Here is a 15,692-nt window from a genome sequence, read left to right as displayed (position 1 = left end):
TCAAACTTGGTGTGGTGAATTGAAAATCAGCGGAGGAGTTGTGTTCCCACGACCCCCCCCCACCCCCCCACCCCCACCCCACCCCACCCCGGTGACAATTACATGAGAGGGAATGGGGTGGAAGCACATTTCCATTCAGGCGTATATTGACTGTAACAGCGGGTCAGCGGTGAGACAGCTACAAACACAATTGTCACACAACACTAAATAATACATAGAGGTAAAACAAAGACATCACGCACACACCTAAGATATGGCCTTAATAAAAAGCTGTTTTCCCCTCGACTAAGAGTAATGACCTTTCCTGGGAGCCCACCATAAAATAACGCAGCGACAGATAGGGGAAAGCGTTTTTTACAATATTAACGGAGGAAGCTTCGCACAGGCTCAAAAAGCTGCCGACGTGTAGTGATACTCCAGCTTTTGACTCTTCCTAAATTGGACAAAATTTCTCTCAAACTGCATCCAACTAAAACCGGCGAGGCATTCGAGTGTTCAGAAAGCCATTTGTCACGGGCAGGACTTCCAGCAGGGTATCAGCCCAGCCTTAGGACACAAAGGAAATAACAAATGAAAATAGCACAAATTGTGTGAATCCCCTTCAAGAATAAACCCCTGCATTTGCGATGGCATCGGGATTCAAATGACGCATGTAAATCCGTGTTTGTTTGGGAGGAGATTTGAAGGGATCCGTGCACTGTTTCCTGTAAACGAGGGTTTCTCTGTCCAATCAAAGTGGATTCGGCCAACCTCCGAGATGAACAACATGCGGCCGCGATCTCCTCTGACCTTAACTGTGACTCGTGTTTATTTACCTCGGCTAGTTACCCCTGAGGGACGGCCGGCTCATCACTGAAATGAGCGCCGCTGATGGCTTGGTTTTTTTATTGCCACTCCCGGGAACGAAGGACTCTAATGAACAAAGAAGCCCGATTGATCCGAGTTAGCGTTTGATTCCCGAGCGCTGCCGAGACACACGACTCAGTACCCCCTTGAACTTTGCTGTACACACATCTTTAATCACACTCACCTTTTTCCTCATGGTCGCTGTGGCTTCCAGCTTATTTTGTAATTACCAAGCTCCTCGGGGGGAGGTCTTGGTTAGCACGGCAACGGGACGAGGTCATAGGCCACAGAGAGACACTGTAGCCGGCCATATGGGCTCCGGGCCCAGGGAGTGGGAGGACGGCATCGCTGGAAGCTACAGGAATGGCCGTATGGGCAGATTGAATTATTTCGTAGACGGCCTTATCAAGCCACGGCCACATTGCACCGACGTTTTCACCCCAGTTTCTATTTCCCATTTCACACCTGGACTATTGCCAGATAGGATATGTTCAGCCACCTCGTTTTACCCCAGATTCACCAGTCAAAAGAGGGTATACGGCGTTATCTATCACCACCTTACCACCCGCGGCACCCTCCCCCTCCTTCGCCCCCTAAACCCTCTCCTCCTTCTCCTCCCCTCTGTTAGCTGTTGTCACCCGAGCAGCAACAGCATGGTGTTATTACAGATAAACAATCAATACTGCATTAACGTGTCCGTGGAGGCTGGCCAGCGTTAAACAGGCAGACGGGGGTAATTCAACCCAATGTCACGGGTGGGCGTCAAAAGCTTCCTCATGAACGTTTATATCTGAAACATGCCTCTAAAAATACAGGTGACTTTCTCACGCAGCCCCCGGCCATCATTTCTTTGTGTTTGAGGTCGCCAGATACGTTTCTTTTCCTTCCTCTCCTCAGTGGTCAGAGAATGAAACTCCACTGCATTAAAGAAGTAATACCCTACTTTATAGCAAAGGTGACCATGGATATTGGAGAGCAGGGACCCATACGATCGATTTGGAGCGAGGAATGGAAATTTTAACATGATTCCCAGCCAGGCATTTTAACTCAGGAGTATTGGAGTCTCTCTTTTTTTTTGATGATTGCTTCCAATCCAACCCACTGCTCCATTTCAAAATTCTGATGACGTCTTTATTCAGGGAAAAGGGCGGCGAGTCAGGCGAAGCGAGGCAAGGCCAGGCCAGGCCAAGGAAGGCAAGCCCCCACCCCCTCAATGCTGTGTGGTCCTATTCGTCTTTGGTGAGCTTGTATGCAGTGAATTTGCATCTACATTCCCAGAGCTGCCATTGAGAAAAAAAAAAAAAGAGAGAGAGGCTTTTTTGTCCAGAAGCTCTGTGAAAAAATGAAAACAAAGGCGTTCTTATGAGGAGGCCCAACAAATAGTCCCCGCCGCTCCCTCTCTCCCAGACTGGAATTAAATACTCTTCATTCCACCCTCATTCATTAGCCCCCCACGCCCACAACCTTAACACCATACGGGGCGATGAAATACTTCACGCATACACAAAATAAAGGAGTTGGACTTGGCTGAATGATTGCAGAGACTGTTTACTAATACTGCTGCTCACTCTGCTTTATTACAGAGTGCCAGGCTTTCCATTACTGCAAAGAGAGGGAGAGAGGGAGGCAGAGGAGGGAGCGGACCGGAGAGCGAGAGAGAGAGAGAGCGAAAGACAGAGAGAGAGCGAAAGAGAGAGAGAGCGAAAGAGAGAGAGACTGCCAACGTCAGATTAAAAGAAGAAGAGGAAAAAATAAAAAGGAAGAATGGCTCGGTTGATTTACACCTTCATTACTCTCCCCTAACTCTGCTTATTGCAAATCATGATGCTGCTTTATGAGCTGAATCCTCTATTACGACAAGGCCGGGAAGACGGCGCTTTAGTCCATAAAGCAACCGTACAGTAACCGCCACCCGGCAGTGCCCGGCACACTCATCCCGCCGCTGCCCGGGCTGCCACCGGAGGAAGGGAAGCGAGACGAGGAGCCCCCGAGTCGCTGCTGAAGCCCGTTCCGGTGCACGAGTCTCTCGCGTTCTTTTTGCTTGCTTGCCCACCCCCCCCCAACACCGTCAAACCCCCCCCAGTCCCTGGCCCGCTGCCCATGGACAACACTCCCCGACTTTCCTCTGGCATCTTGCTCGGGTGCCAGAGGAAGTACGACTTAGTGAGTGCGACAGCTCCGCGGCTACGTCTGGAAGGAACTCACAGCGAGTGTTTAATGTTAAGCGAGCGCTGCCATATTTAAGTCAACAAACCCGCGGTGAGCTGGAGGTGGCTGTTTACCGCCTCACCGCCACCGTGCGAGGAGGTGCTACTGATGCAAGGAGCCGTTTCGGGCAATATGTGTGTATTTAGATAGGAAACCAAACTTTTATTTACTGAACCAAGGGGAGGTCTTCGGAGCACACTTGCTGTTTTTCTTCCAGTGATTGAATTTTGGTGTGTGGCAAGCACATCTGAGAAGAAAAGGCTCGAATAAGCCGAGTGCAGGACCTAATAAATCAGAAGATAGGCTGAGGCGTGTAGGTGAACACAGGTGTCAGTGTACCGATGTAAACAGGGCGAGGGTGCATGAGACACACTGGATGGAGGGTTTGTTATGTGTATGTAACACGCTGCTCCGGCCTGGCCTGTCTGACTCCCATCTGGAACTGGGTTGACAGAAAAGTTGACAGATGCTTCACCAACGTCCATTATTTATGAGACCGAGGAGATCCACACTGCATTTCACAAGTGTCTGCCTCTGCTACTGTAGGTCGACTTCTGACATTGTGTTCTGTGTGTCTGCTGTGTCCATGCATGCACACTCGCCGCCTCGAGGAGGGCGGGTGGGGGAGGGGAGGCGAGGGGAGGCGGCTGCTGCATGCACACGTCGGCTACTCATGTTTGCAAATTAACTACGCCGGGCCCAAGTCACCATCCCACCTGCCTCTGTGAGTCTAACCCTTGACCTTTGGAGTGTCACTAAATCCCTGGTAGACGGAGGAGCCCCGCAGGCTCCGGCGTGGGGAAGCGCTCACCAGCGCACTCTTAAAACCCACTTAGAGGCTTACAGCTGGGAGGCCCGACCACCGGATTGAATTAAGGCTATGATTAATTGAATCTGGTGGTGAGTAACTTGAGTGACTGATGTCTCGTAGGACCAAAGGTCTAGACACAATGCTTTGGAATATGGCGATGTTCATTCATTCCAGTGACATCGCAGGCTGAGCGCCTCGGGCGTGGATGGTTGCCTCTAATATTTTTGCTTGGAGTGCTGCTTTAAGCCCGATACCACCGGCAGCGGTTCTGCCGCTGCTCTTGAGAGCGCCCCTGTTAATGAGAGGCACCATATAATTAATACAAATGGAATGTTTAATGCAATTTTTCCATTTCAAAGAAATTCCCCCGGCACCTTTCCCAAACAACGAATTCAACTCTCTTGCATTGTCCTCGGGCAAATAATAACCCAAGTTTGGCATCGCCTTCATTAGATCAAACTCAATTACTGTGGAGGGGCTCGGAGCTCTTTGTGCACAGGGGTGGACTCGGAGGCTGCCGGCTCCAGCAGCAACTTCAAGGTCCTCTGGCAGGTCCTGCCCCATTTGTCTTTGACGGACAGCGGCACCAAAGCATAATTGGAGGCCTGGGAGACCTGTACACATCTGTTTGTCAGTTATTCATGTCAGAGCGCAGTGCTTGAGCTGCTGTGGGGTCTTCAAGAGTGACCTTTTCTCAAAATGGGACAGGTTTCGCCCCCCATTCACAAAGACACACACTGTCTGAGAGCCGCCGCGAGTATTATCCAGCCCGAAACAGTAGCGCAGCGTTATTACTGCGTGTCCCATGCTGCTGCAGAAAGCTTGTATTATGTCCTTCCCCGAGGAATATATAGAGTCCCGGAGCGGTACACAAGCTTTGATTCGACAGGTACCTTGTGTAGAGGTCTTTCTATTTCGCTCGTTCACAGGGAGGCATCCTAATGTTTTGAGAAGTAGCAGAACAATGGCAGAAACCTCTCCTTTTCACTCCAGGGATTGAAAGCAAATAGGGGACCTTTGCTGATGTGTTTGCCTGTTCATTTACAGCACCTTCGAATACAGCTCTTCTGGGAGAGAGAAAGGGAAAGAAAACTCACAAAGGCATTCTGCAGGACAATGGCACGGTGGAGGAAACAGGCGCACAATAGAGTCCAGATATCATTCACAACATAGACAGGAGAGCATTATCCACACAAGGAGACACCCCCCCCCCCCATCTGAAGGCGACAGGTTTGGGAGACGGAGGAATTGTGCCGCCAAGACAACGGCCTCCCTCAAGCTGAACCCAAGAGGACAGGTTGTTGTTTTTTTTTGTTTTTTTTGCAGCGCCAGTGCCCGCTGGGTTGAGGTGTTGCACGTCATCTGCAATAACCTGGATCATTACTCCTGGAGGCTGTTAGAGGGGAAAATCACATCACTCCGCTTTCGCCGCTGCCAAGAAAAATTGACACGCTAAAAGTCACACAAAGACACACCAATGCATGCGCTCGCACGCACAAAAGGACCTCGGCAAACAAACACACGTGTGATCACACACCCACAATCTATCACACACGGTCGCTGCTGTTTTGGATGTTGGGGGGGGGGGAGGGTTAGGACGGAGTGTGGGTGTGTGTGTGTGTGTGTGTGTGTGTGTGTGTGTGTGTGTGTGTTGGGGGGGGGGGGGGGGTTGTTGACATCCCAAGTATTCCCAACATGGTCCCACCCGTGTTGCCTGAAGCTGACAGCTTGTACTGCAGCTGCCTTGCTGGAGTAAAGTAAGCATCATTATCGCCTCCTCTCGCCATACCTCCCTCTACTTTGCTCTCTCTCAGAGTCCCGTCACCCACCCACCCACCCACCCCTCCCCTTCCCCTCTTTCATCCGCTACTCGACCCTTTCCCTTCACTGCCTCCTCTGTCTTCATTGTACACCAGTCAGGCGCTAATGCTCCTTGTCCTGTGGCTGGACTCTCTGATCTCCCATTACCCTCTCGTCATCCCAGAGTCAATATTTCCCACCCCTCTTCCACCCCCACTCTTTTGCCTTCACCAAAGTCTCAAAAGTCAGACAGACAACCTTTCCCCCCCACCCAACCCCCTTCATCCTCCTCCTCCGTCCGCCCCCTCCATGCACTTTCTTGCTCGTCTTCCATACACTTATTAACTGGCTGTCATGTTCAGCAGCCTTCCCCCAGACAGTGTTTAGCGTTCCTCAGTCCACTTACTGCAGCCCGAGTTAAGCCTCTGGGCTTTGCACAGACAGGAATCCAACTAGAGGGGGAGAAAGGCAGGACCGGCGGACATGATCTGTCTGCTGCACTCACTCACGTTCGCCCTCCCTCCTCTTACAGCCTCCTACAACACGCACGTCATGCAAGACATCACCTACATGAGGTTTTCTTCTTTCTTTTTTTTTTTTTGTGCCTTTTACTGTACGCCTGTGTGCAACAGTCAGTTACTTGTCAGAAAACATGTAAACTACCATTTAGATCACCGTAAAACCAAACTGAATCAATTCTGTGATTCATTTCAGTCGTTCATGCTCACAAACCTCATATATTTCAATTGCAGATTGCTCAATGAATGATTAAATTATTGCCAATACACCAAAAAGCAGTTGCGTTTTGTGCAGCTTTCACTCAATTAATGGCTTAAAACATAGAATATAAATGATGTAGTGAGAAGTAAACAACCAAACTGTAATAATAACATGTTAAAATGATATTGAGATGTTCACCATCACAGCAGCCATGAATCTAAATAACAGCAGAGATGAGAAAATAACGGACGGATTCAATAAAAACTAGGTTTAAATTTATTGTTTATTGTTTGCTGTCCTAAACGTTGAAGGAAGTGAGGATTCATCCAAACTTAGAGGAGGAAATGTGGATATTTAGATCAGTTGGGGTCTCATGTGTGATTTGTCTCCTTAATCAAACTTTTTTGTGGGGAAGTTTTGTGTTCTTGCCAAACTCTGGACACAATATATTTTGTGATTCTAAACACAAGGAAAGTTAGTATAGTTTGAAATCTGAAGTGTCTCTGTTAAGAAAATGTTCATTATCTCTGGTTTAATTGGTGAAGTTTGGAGATTATTTTTGAATAAAATGAGCGTACAATGTTCTAGAGTGCATTTACCTGATTGTTCTTCAGCTCATTTCTTATGCAACTCTACACATGTGTACTTCATTTCTTCAAATGTCCCAAAAACGTGGAATAAATTAGATGAATCATATTGGAAATCACTTTAAATTGAAATGGTATACATATATATTTGTATACTTGATATTTCTTCATCGTTTTAATGCCTGAGTTTAGAATAATCATACAGTGTGTCTTGTCCGTCTTGCTGCTGTTCAGTCTTCCTGATTGCCCGTCGGACATAAGTAAAGTTGTGGGAAAATTCCACAGCCTTTCTTTTTTCTTTTATTGGCTAATCAAGATAAAATGTTAAGAAACCATTGGTTTAAATGACTATCACAGTTAAGTTTGATGACCAACTTTATTATCAGCTCAAAATGTTTTTGAGTGCTTAGAGGTCACTTTTCTATTTAAAAAAAAAGAAAAATCAATTAGCGAAAAGCTTTCCAAGATCTAATTCTGATTTCTTTTTTTTTAAGCTCCAGTATGTAATGACTTTGGTCCCTAATATGTGACTGTGTGACCACATTTTGTGGAAAGTTGCATTTTCACCCCTGTCAGTTAATCTGTGTGTCAGCATGGCGTCTGAGAAGCCCCCCCCCCCCCACACACCACACACCACCACGTACAAATTTCCATGAAATTTGGCAGCAGAATTGGCCCGGAGCTGAGGAACGAGCTGATTAGATTTTGATAGTGATCTGAACCTGTGATTTCCACTATTAGATGATTATTGTTTTCCACCCGCTCACATATTGGATATAGAGATTTAATTCCAAATCTAATCCAGAAGTCTAACGGTGCGCTGGCGGGGTCAAGAAATCGATTTCACCTTAAATTCAGGCGCGAGGAGGGGGACTGTCCTTGAAGGTGGGCTGCCACTATTTTTTTTTTATATCACTCCTATTTTTGATGACACCCATCCAAAAAAAAAAAAAAGAAAACGAGAGAAATTGGACTCCGGAGGCTCGAGTCAGCATTGTGTGATTCCGCCACAGTGCTGGATTTGTCATCTGCCCCCTCCAGTTCTCGCCCTCCCCCCCGTCCCGGGGCAAAACAGCGTAAGAAATGAGACGTGGCTGGGTGGATAGACTTTCATGCCCCTGCTTTACCAGTGTCATTTCCGCAACTCTTGAAATTGTGCCATGGTCTACGGGGCTTTGTTGTAAATCACTATCTTCCACCGTCAGACTGCAGTCTGCAGCGCACGGTGGACGTCGGGCTTTCTACTGCCTCCTGGGTGACTAATATATCTTGTTAAATTGTGCTGAGAAGCGTGCAGAGAACTGTACACCTTCGCCTCTTTGTACCGGGTTTGTTTGCCACTGTGCGTGTGTGTGTGTGTGTGTGTGTGTGTGTGTGTGTGTGTGTGTGTGTGTGTGTGTGAGTGTGTGTGTGTGTGTGTGTGTGTGTGTGTGTGTGTGTGTGTGTGTGTGTGTGTGTGTGTGTGTGTGTTTGTACGTGTGTGTGTGCGTGTTGTGAATCTGAGTGTACATTTCGTGGCTGAATAGGTAGGTGGGGGAGATGCTGCTTTTTGTGAGGAAATATGTTTGCTAAACTCCACAAGTCTGCGGAGGCTTTGTTGGTAATTCGGCTAGATTGCTGTCCGGCCAGCTCCCGCCTCACCAGCACCACGGTGTCGGGGAAGTTGTGAAGCTATCTCTCAGCCGCTTCATAATTAGAAAAAGCTGTGGAGCCAAGCCGCCGTTTGGGGCGGGGGGTGAGGGGGTGGGGGTGGAGTGAAAAAGCTGTTGGCAGACTGCATTATTCAACATTGGCAGCAATTTACTCCGTCTCCCACCCCAAAGACACAAATCTAAGTGATTTTGTAGTCACATCCGTCCGAGCGTGCCATACTGTAAGGCTGGACTCTTCTTTTAATACCAGTTCCGAAGCCGTGCACTGTATCCTCTCATCCAGCACTCATCCAGATACTCCGGAAACAGAGTTTCCGATAATTACCCATTGTTAAGTGAGGTATAAATTGTCTGATCCATGTGTATTTATCTTCTCAGCACACAGAGAGCTAAATAGAACTTTTAGACCCTTTTTTCTTATTTAAGGAAGGGGGGATTTTCGAAGGCTCTACAGAGATGTTCAATTCTCCTGGCTAACGTCCAGCTCTCAAATCCTCTCCGCCCGAAACCTGTCGAGAAACAGCCTCGCCGCGGCTTAACTGTCTTTTTTTAAACTCATGGAAAGAAATGAAATCAGGGACACTCAGTATTGACCTTCAGAGGGGAGGTGATGGGTGATGGCCGGCACTGCCAATAGTCATTTAACTGGAAACAGATGTCACAGGGGTTTTTTTTTTTTTAACCCCCCCCCCCCCCCTCCCCCCACAGCGTGTTGGTGGATGAGGAAAGAAAAACGTGTCTTGCCTTATTTTCGTTTCTGTGCAATTACGGCTCTGAGTGCTCCATAAATAGCCGTCTCTGAGGGAAATCTGTCTGATTAGCGAGGAGCGGTTATGAAGTTGCCGTTCTTGCCCTGCAGAAAATTTGCCCTAATGGCCACAAGAAGCCTCAAGAAATGAATGACATGTGAGTGGGAGGGTGGTGGTGGTCGGGGGGGGGGGGGGGGGGGGGGGGGGGGGGGGGGGTACAAGCAATTCAAGAACTGAAAGTCGTGATTATTTTCACCAAATGTTGCACGTTTTCTCCACTTCAGCTGTTTCAAAGCATTTTAAAGCACTTTAGTCACATTGACACACAACAATAACCGCGGCCTCGTGAATAATCGACCTCAATCGCCAGGAACTTGGGGTTCAGTGTCACCGCGACACATGGAGGGGTCAAGATGGCGGATCGAACCACTAAACGTTGTGACTGGAAGATGACCCGCTGTACCAACTGGGCCACAGCCGCCCCATTGATGCTTTTCACCAGAGTCAGAATATCACACAAAAGTCAAGTACTGTTTCTCAAAGAAGGACATTAAACCTCAAATGGAGTGTCGGCTGTAGGCAACAGTTCTTATCCACATGAGAGAGTAGATGGCGAATAACGACAATGGCGGCAATCCAGAGTGTCATGACTCCCAGTCCTGGAATAGCAATACAAGTTTATAGCGTATAGTTCTCCGTACGCATGTGTGTGGTTTCATGACAAAAATAAATGACTGCACCCACTAGTGGGCAAACATATAAACTGCATTGTTTTCAACATCTCTGCCGTTTCCGTGGAAATGGACATAGTTTTTGAAATGTTGTCGTGTAAATGCGAGACTTTTCTGAAATGAAAACGCAAAAACAGAGACTGTTTATCTACTAAAACAGATTTTGAAAAAATGCCTTTATTGTAAATATATTGAAAAAATTATCTACAAGACTCGAGCTTTTCACAACGGATGACTCTGGTGACCGTTTTCTTTATGAATTGATTTATTGTTTCGAGTTTAAGATTCCAGTGGGTAGCTAAAAAGTCAACGAGTTCCAACTAAAAGTCTATAATTCGATTTTAGATATGATGTATTATCTGGGAAAAAAGGATTAAACTGAGTTTGTGATAAAAAAAATCGACCAATCCAATAATCTGCTAAAATGTGCAACTCTGTCATTTTCTTGATGAAAGCAAGTCTACAGTTGAAAAATTAACTAATCAGTTCTTTAGGTGTCAATATATAGCAAAAGTGTCAATAAGTAATTCAAAAGCATACTGTATGTTGTTTACTAGCTAAGCTAGAGTCTGAAAGCTTTGGGAACAAAATCCATGGAAAATTGATTAACTAATTGACTCATCAGTTAAATGTTGCACGGCTGCCATTTTAGTAGATGTAAGCACATCTGGAGCTGCAACGCATGTCCCTTTTCATTATTGATGAATCTATTGATCATTGTTTTGAGTCGAAGAGGCCATCATGTTGATTAGTCCTTCTAAAAGGGCAAAATTCAGCTAAAAAGTGTCTTTCTTTTGACGGTTTAGTTCAAAGCTGGAATCAAAAAGAATTAGAAAAAAAAAAGCCATCAAAGATTGATGTTTTTATAAATGCATATTATCTTCAAAATTGATTCATCTATTGATCATTTTCTTTCAACTTTTGTGTTTCAGATACCAAAAAATGGCAAAAATGGCAAATCGGATTTCAGGAAAGGCAAGATTCAGCTAAAACTGAATCGTATCATTGAAATAGGCAGTTTCAATTCAATCGATTTACATTAAGTTATAACAATTATTCTATTTTCAGGACAATCTGTTTATCATTTGCTTTAAGAGTTTGATGTTGTTTTGACTTTTAAACGTCGAAAAGGGGCAAAAATGCTAAATAGTGTTAAGAAGAGTGTGAATTTTTTTCCAAAAGTGTGTCATTTTTTTTCTTGAAAACACTTTAAAACCAGGACTGGAGGTGAAAAAGTATTTAAAAAGAAAACAACAAAAAAAAGAATCTTTTAAAGGTTGCAACCTGGGCATTTTTAGAGCTTTGAGCAACTGCAGGGTTGCAAGACAAGACTATTGATGAATCTGTTGATGTTTGTTTCATTTCATGGATTGGCTGTTTGCAGAGTAAAATGTCAAAATATGACAAAAATATAAATTAGGACTTTGAAAAAGTGCAGCAATTTCAATAAATGTAGATTTTTTGTGCAGAACAACAGTTTATAACTAATACAAACACACAAAAAAAAGCATAGTATACGATGAACATAAAATAATTTTCTACTGCTTCAACTATTTCTCTGGATGCAAACAAGTGTAGTTACAAGAAATGTATATTTTGGTCACTGATGAATTCAAGAAACAGTTTTGATTCAACATTTAACAAGGAGTTCTTTCTATGATTGCTTTTTTAATTAACTGATGTTCAAATGACAAAAATATCAATCAGTACTTTGAAAAGTGCAGAAATGTCATTAAATGTACAGGTTTTGTTGCAGAAGAGTTCGTTATTGATGCTAAGTGAGTGTGAATGCCGATGAGAATAGTGCAAATCTGAGCTTGAAGTGTTTTGTTTTGCCGTGGAAAACACTTGAATACTAACCCTGGGAGTGAAAAAGTAAATCTTCTGATCTGCCAATAATCTAGTTTTGAATGAAAAGGCATGGTTTTTTGCACTTTGGTTTTCGAAAAGTTTCCTGTTTACACTGCCGCGTTTTGAAAACCACGTCCAGAGCCTCAATCTGCGAAAGGTTACATTTCATAACCAAAACCATCTTGTACAGGAGAGGATTTACTTCTTCTGGAAAGAAGAAAAAAAAACCACTTGGCTCAAAATGAAAGTTACAACTCCAGATGAGTCTCTGGCACGTGAAGAGAGAGAGAGAGAGAGAGAGAGAGAGAGAGAGAGAGAGAGAGAGAGAGAGAGAGAGAGAGAGAGAGAGAGAGAGAGAGAAGAAAAACCCTTCGGAGGAATCCCGGCACACTGGCAACACAAACAACGTCATGATTTATTATCACATCCTGCAGAGCGTGACTAATGCACTCAAACAATCAAGGTGCATCTACCCAACTACAATGCCCAGAGGTGACTGTGAACACCAACACACACGTTAGAGCCTGTGGCTGAGCGAGCAGGATCAACAAATGTCCACAAGCACCCGAAAAGGAGGAAAGAAGAAGATGAAGGAGGAGGAGGAGGAGGAGGAGGTGATGGGGGGCTTTAAAGCAGGCGGAGGGCCACTGAGATGTGATTTTATTAGCTCCAGATGTCGCTGTGGTGACTGAGGACTCGAGATGTTCAATATTACGAGCGGGGACACATCACAAATGATGCTGCCCATCTGGAGCACAAATAATGTAATCAGCTCGGGTCAGCGGCCACGGCGGGCCGGCCGGCCGGCCGGCGGGTAAGCCCCCCGTCCCGTGACGTCAACACAGGGACGGGACGGAGTCTGGCTCTTTTTGGAGCGTCCCTCTGAGCTGCTGCTGCTGCTGCTGCTGCTGCTGCTGCTGCTGCTGCACATGACCCGTGCAGTGAAGATATTTGGTCGAGAAAGAGATGAAACATGAGGAGGTCTTTTGTAATCCCACCTCTTTTTTTAAATAAAAATGCTGATGGCTGTGATGTGTCTATTCTCCCTGCCTGTCAAATCAGTTCTGCAGCATTACTTTTAACGTCTTCATACCGGCGTCGTAAAAATGCATGGACGGCGATGTGGTAGCTGCATGATCCTTCACGCAACAAACACACACACACACACACACACACACACACACACACACACACACACACACACACACACACACACACACACACACGGAAGGGGACTCTATTTGCAGAGGCTTTAAATATTCAGTACCTGCCGTGTTTTCTGTACGACTTTGATCAGCCACAGATTCAACTCTGTCCCTTTCATCTCTGAACTTCAAAACCAGCATGTGGAAAGAAAAAACCTGGACCACAAAACCAGACAATCTCTCTTTTTTTCCCCCTACTTCTTCTTCTTCTTCTTCTTCTTCTTCATCCACTCAAGCTGTTCACTCTCCCAACACTTTTTTTTTTTTTTTTTAAACATATATATATAAAAACAAGAAGTTAACCTACTGGCTTCAGGTTGATATCACTTTAGTTGAGTGGGGGGGGGGGGGGGGGGGGGGGAAGACTCCAGTGGTAGTTTGACAAGTTCTCCAAACAACTTCCTTGGCTGCCTTCAAGCACATAAAGCACACACACACACACACACACACACACACACACACACACACACACACACACACACACACACACGGAGCAAAGGACAGTGAAACTTTGCATCCAGATCCCTTCCTTCCTGTCAACACCTGCATCTTTTCAGCAAAACAGCAATCACCCCTTCTCCTTTTTTTTTTCTTTTTTTTTCAAGCCACCCCCTGCATTATTCAGCAAGAGCATTAAATATTCACAGCCACATCACTGATATCATCATGTTGTCAATAACGCTGGAGGACATGTTGTTTGAGAAAACTTGAGTCAACTCCAAGAGCGCAAAAGGGAGGAGGGGTGGGGGGCAAAAAAAGGGGGGGGGGGGGGGGGGGGTTATGAGCTGATCTTAGAGCAGCAGAGCACCACGGTGCGACTGACTGCAGGCAGCCGCAGATAGAAGAGCCATCCGCCTTTTATCTGAGCACGCTGTCCCACCTGCATCGATCCGCATCCCGCGGATCCGGAGGAAGAAACATCGGGTTCTGCGAGGATGCGCGTTAAAGCACGCTTCAGCAAAATAATACATTTAGAAATTAAGAAAAAACAAAACAAAACAAAAAACACAGGCTTTGTATGAAGGTCCGTGCGTCCTGCGGGACCTCTGTACCCAGGAGGGGCGCGCTATTACCCCGCCGCTGCGTCCCCGCGCAGGAATAACGGATGAGAATTACGCACGGAAAAGAGGGAAAAGTTAAACGAACCCGCTCCTCCACGCATCGACCAAACCTGCAATGGTTGTGGATGCAAATAAGTTTCAACTCATTTCCATTTAAAACAACAAAACGCCAAGTACACAAAGACCTTTTATATTATTCCAGTAACCTCTCCGAACCCGGCGGTTGAAACGCGTGAAATACGCGACGCTTTACCCTAAAAGAATAATGGGAATAATATTATTTAAAAAATGATTAAACAAACCGACTCGCGTGCTGGGAAAACGCCGCAGAAACAAGTAAGTCCGCCCCGCTGGATGGTTCACAAATAAAAGGAGATCATCTTCCACACACACGCATCAAACACAAGTTATAAGCAAAGCCTCACCTGCTGATGAAGTTTATTCTAAGAGGAGGTTATTTCTTCTTCTTTCGCAGCTGAGTGTATCCGTTCTTCTTCTTTTCTCTCTCTCTCTCTCTCTCTCTCTCTCTCTCTCTCTCTCTCTCTCTCTCTCTCTCTCTCTCTCTCTCTCTCTCTCTCTCTCACTCTCTCTCTCTGCACCTTTTTTTTTTTTTTTTTTTTTGGTGTTGTTCCACCTCAACTGCGCGTCTCAGTCGCGCTGCATCACTTCTCCGTGTGGATGTCAGGGAGGCTGCGAGAGGCTGAGGGGGGACTCAACCCTCCCATTGGCTGCCATTCACAAGTCCCCAGCAGAAAAAAAAAAGAGAAGAACGGGGAGGACACACACACACACACACACACACACGCATGCACTGACGACACACACACACACAAAACAAAAGGATGGCGATGGATCGATGGAAGGAGCGCGCACGTTCCGACTCCGTCGCTTCTGCGTCGCGAAGCGCAAGTTTACGTGTCGGTTTCTTTAATCCGATTAAACAAGTCAGAGGTTGACTGTGAGTTTCAGCCACTCCATGCATTATATTTACCCTCCTCCGCTCTTTAAAACCATGCGCAAACAACAATAGCTAATTAAATTGGAGCAGGGGGCGGATCCAGAGATTATTTATCAAGGAAAAAGTGATTATGAAGAAACAAGGATGGATAGTGGACAATAGCACAGTTGCTTTTTTTTTGTCACTTTTGTTTAAATTCCAGATTTTACTGATGATATCCACAAAAGAAGTGTCCTATTCTGATATTTATTCCCGCATGCGTTATTACAGTCCACATGAAATGTCTGTAACTTTGTGGCAAAACATTAAAATATAGATTTCTGTGTCACTTTTTAACCCCGGCATCACTCCTTGTTGGTGTGCCGGGCTCTTTAAATATAATCTAGCAATTAACCCCTTGGCCACGCCCTCCTCATTTCGAATGCTTCACCATCTCCACGGCAACCAATGTGAATGACATTATAGGTAACATTAGGCTAACAGCATATATTACAAATTAAATGAAAACAAAAT

At 45.7% G+C, this 15,692-nt stretch overlaps 1 protein-coding gene across 2 annotated transcripts in view; it reads right to left on the bottom strand.

Annotated features, from left to right (window-relative positions):
- Positions 1-14,967, bottom strand: part of LOC308125437 (cadherin-6-like) — a 78,517-nt gene extending 63,550 nt beyond the window's left edge. The window contains exons 1-2 of one of the 2 annotated variants that reach the window (XM_080489169.1): positions 14,806-14,898; positions 14,647-14,768 (exon numbers count right to left, since the gene is read on the bottom strand). The gene's annotated coding sequence lies outside the window, so the exon portion shown is untranslated. Of the gene's footprint in view, positions 1-14,646 lie in introns of both variants that reach the window. The other variant, XM_080489170.1, reaches the window with a different exon arrangement.
- Between the last annotated feature and the right edge of the window lie 725 nt (positions 14,968-15,692).

The sequence above is a fragment of the Lipophrys pholis genome (genome assembly GCF_963383615.2).
Source record: "Lipophrys pholis genome assembly, chromosome: 20".
In the NCBI taxonomy this organism is placed as follows: Eukaryota; Metazoa; Chordata; class Actinopteri; order Blenniiformes; family Blenniidae; genus Lipophrys; species Lipophrys pholis.
This window is presented reverse-complemented; position numbering and strand designations above follow the sequence as displayed.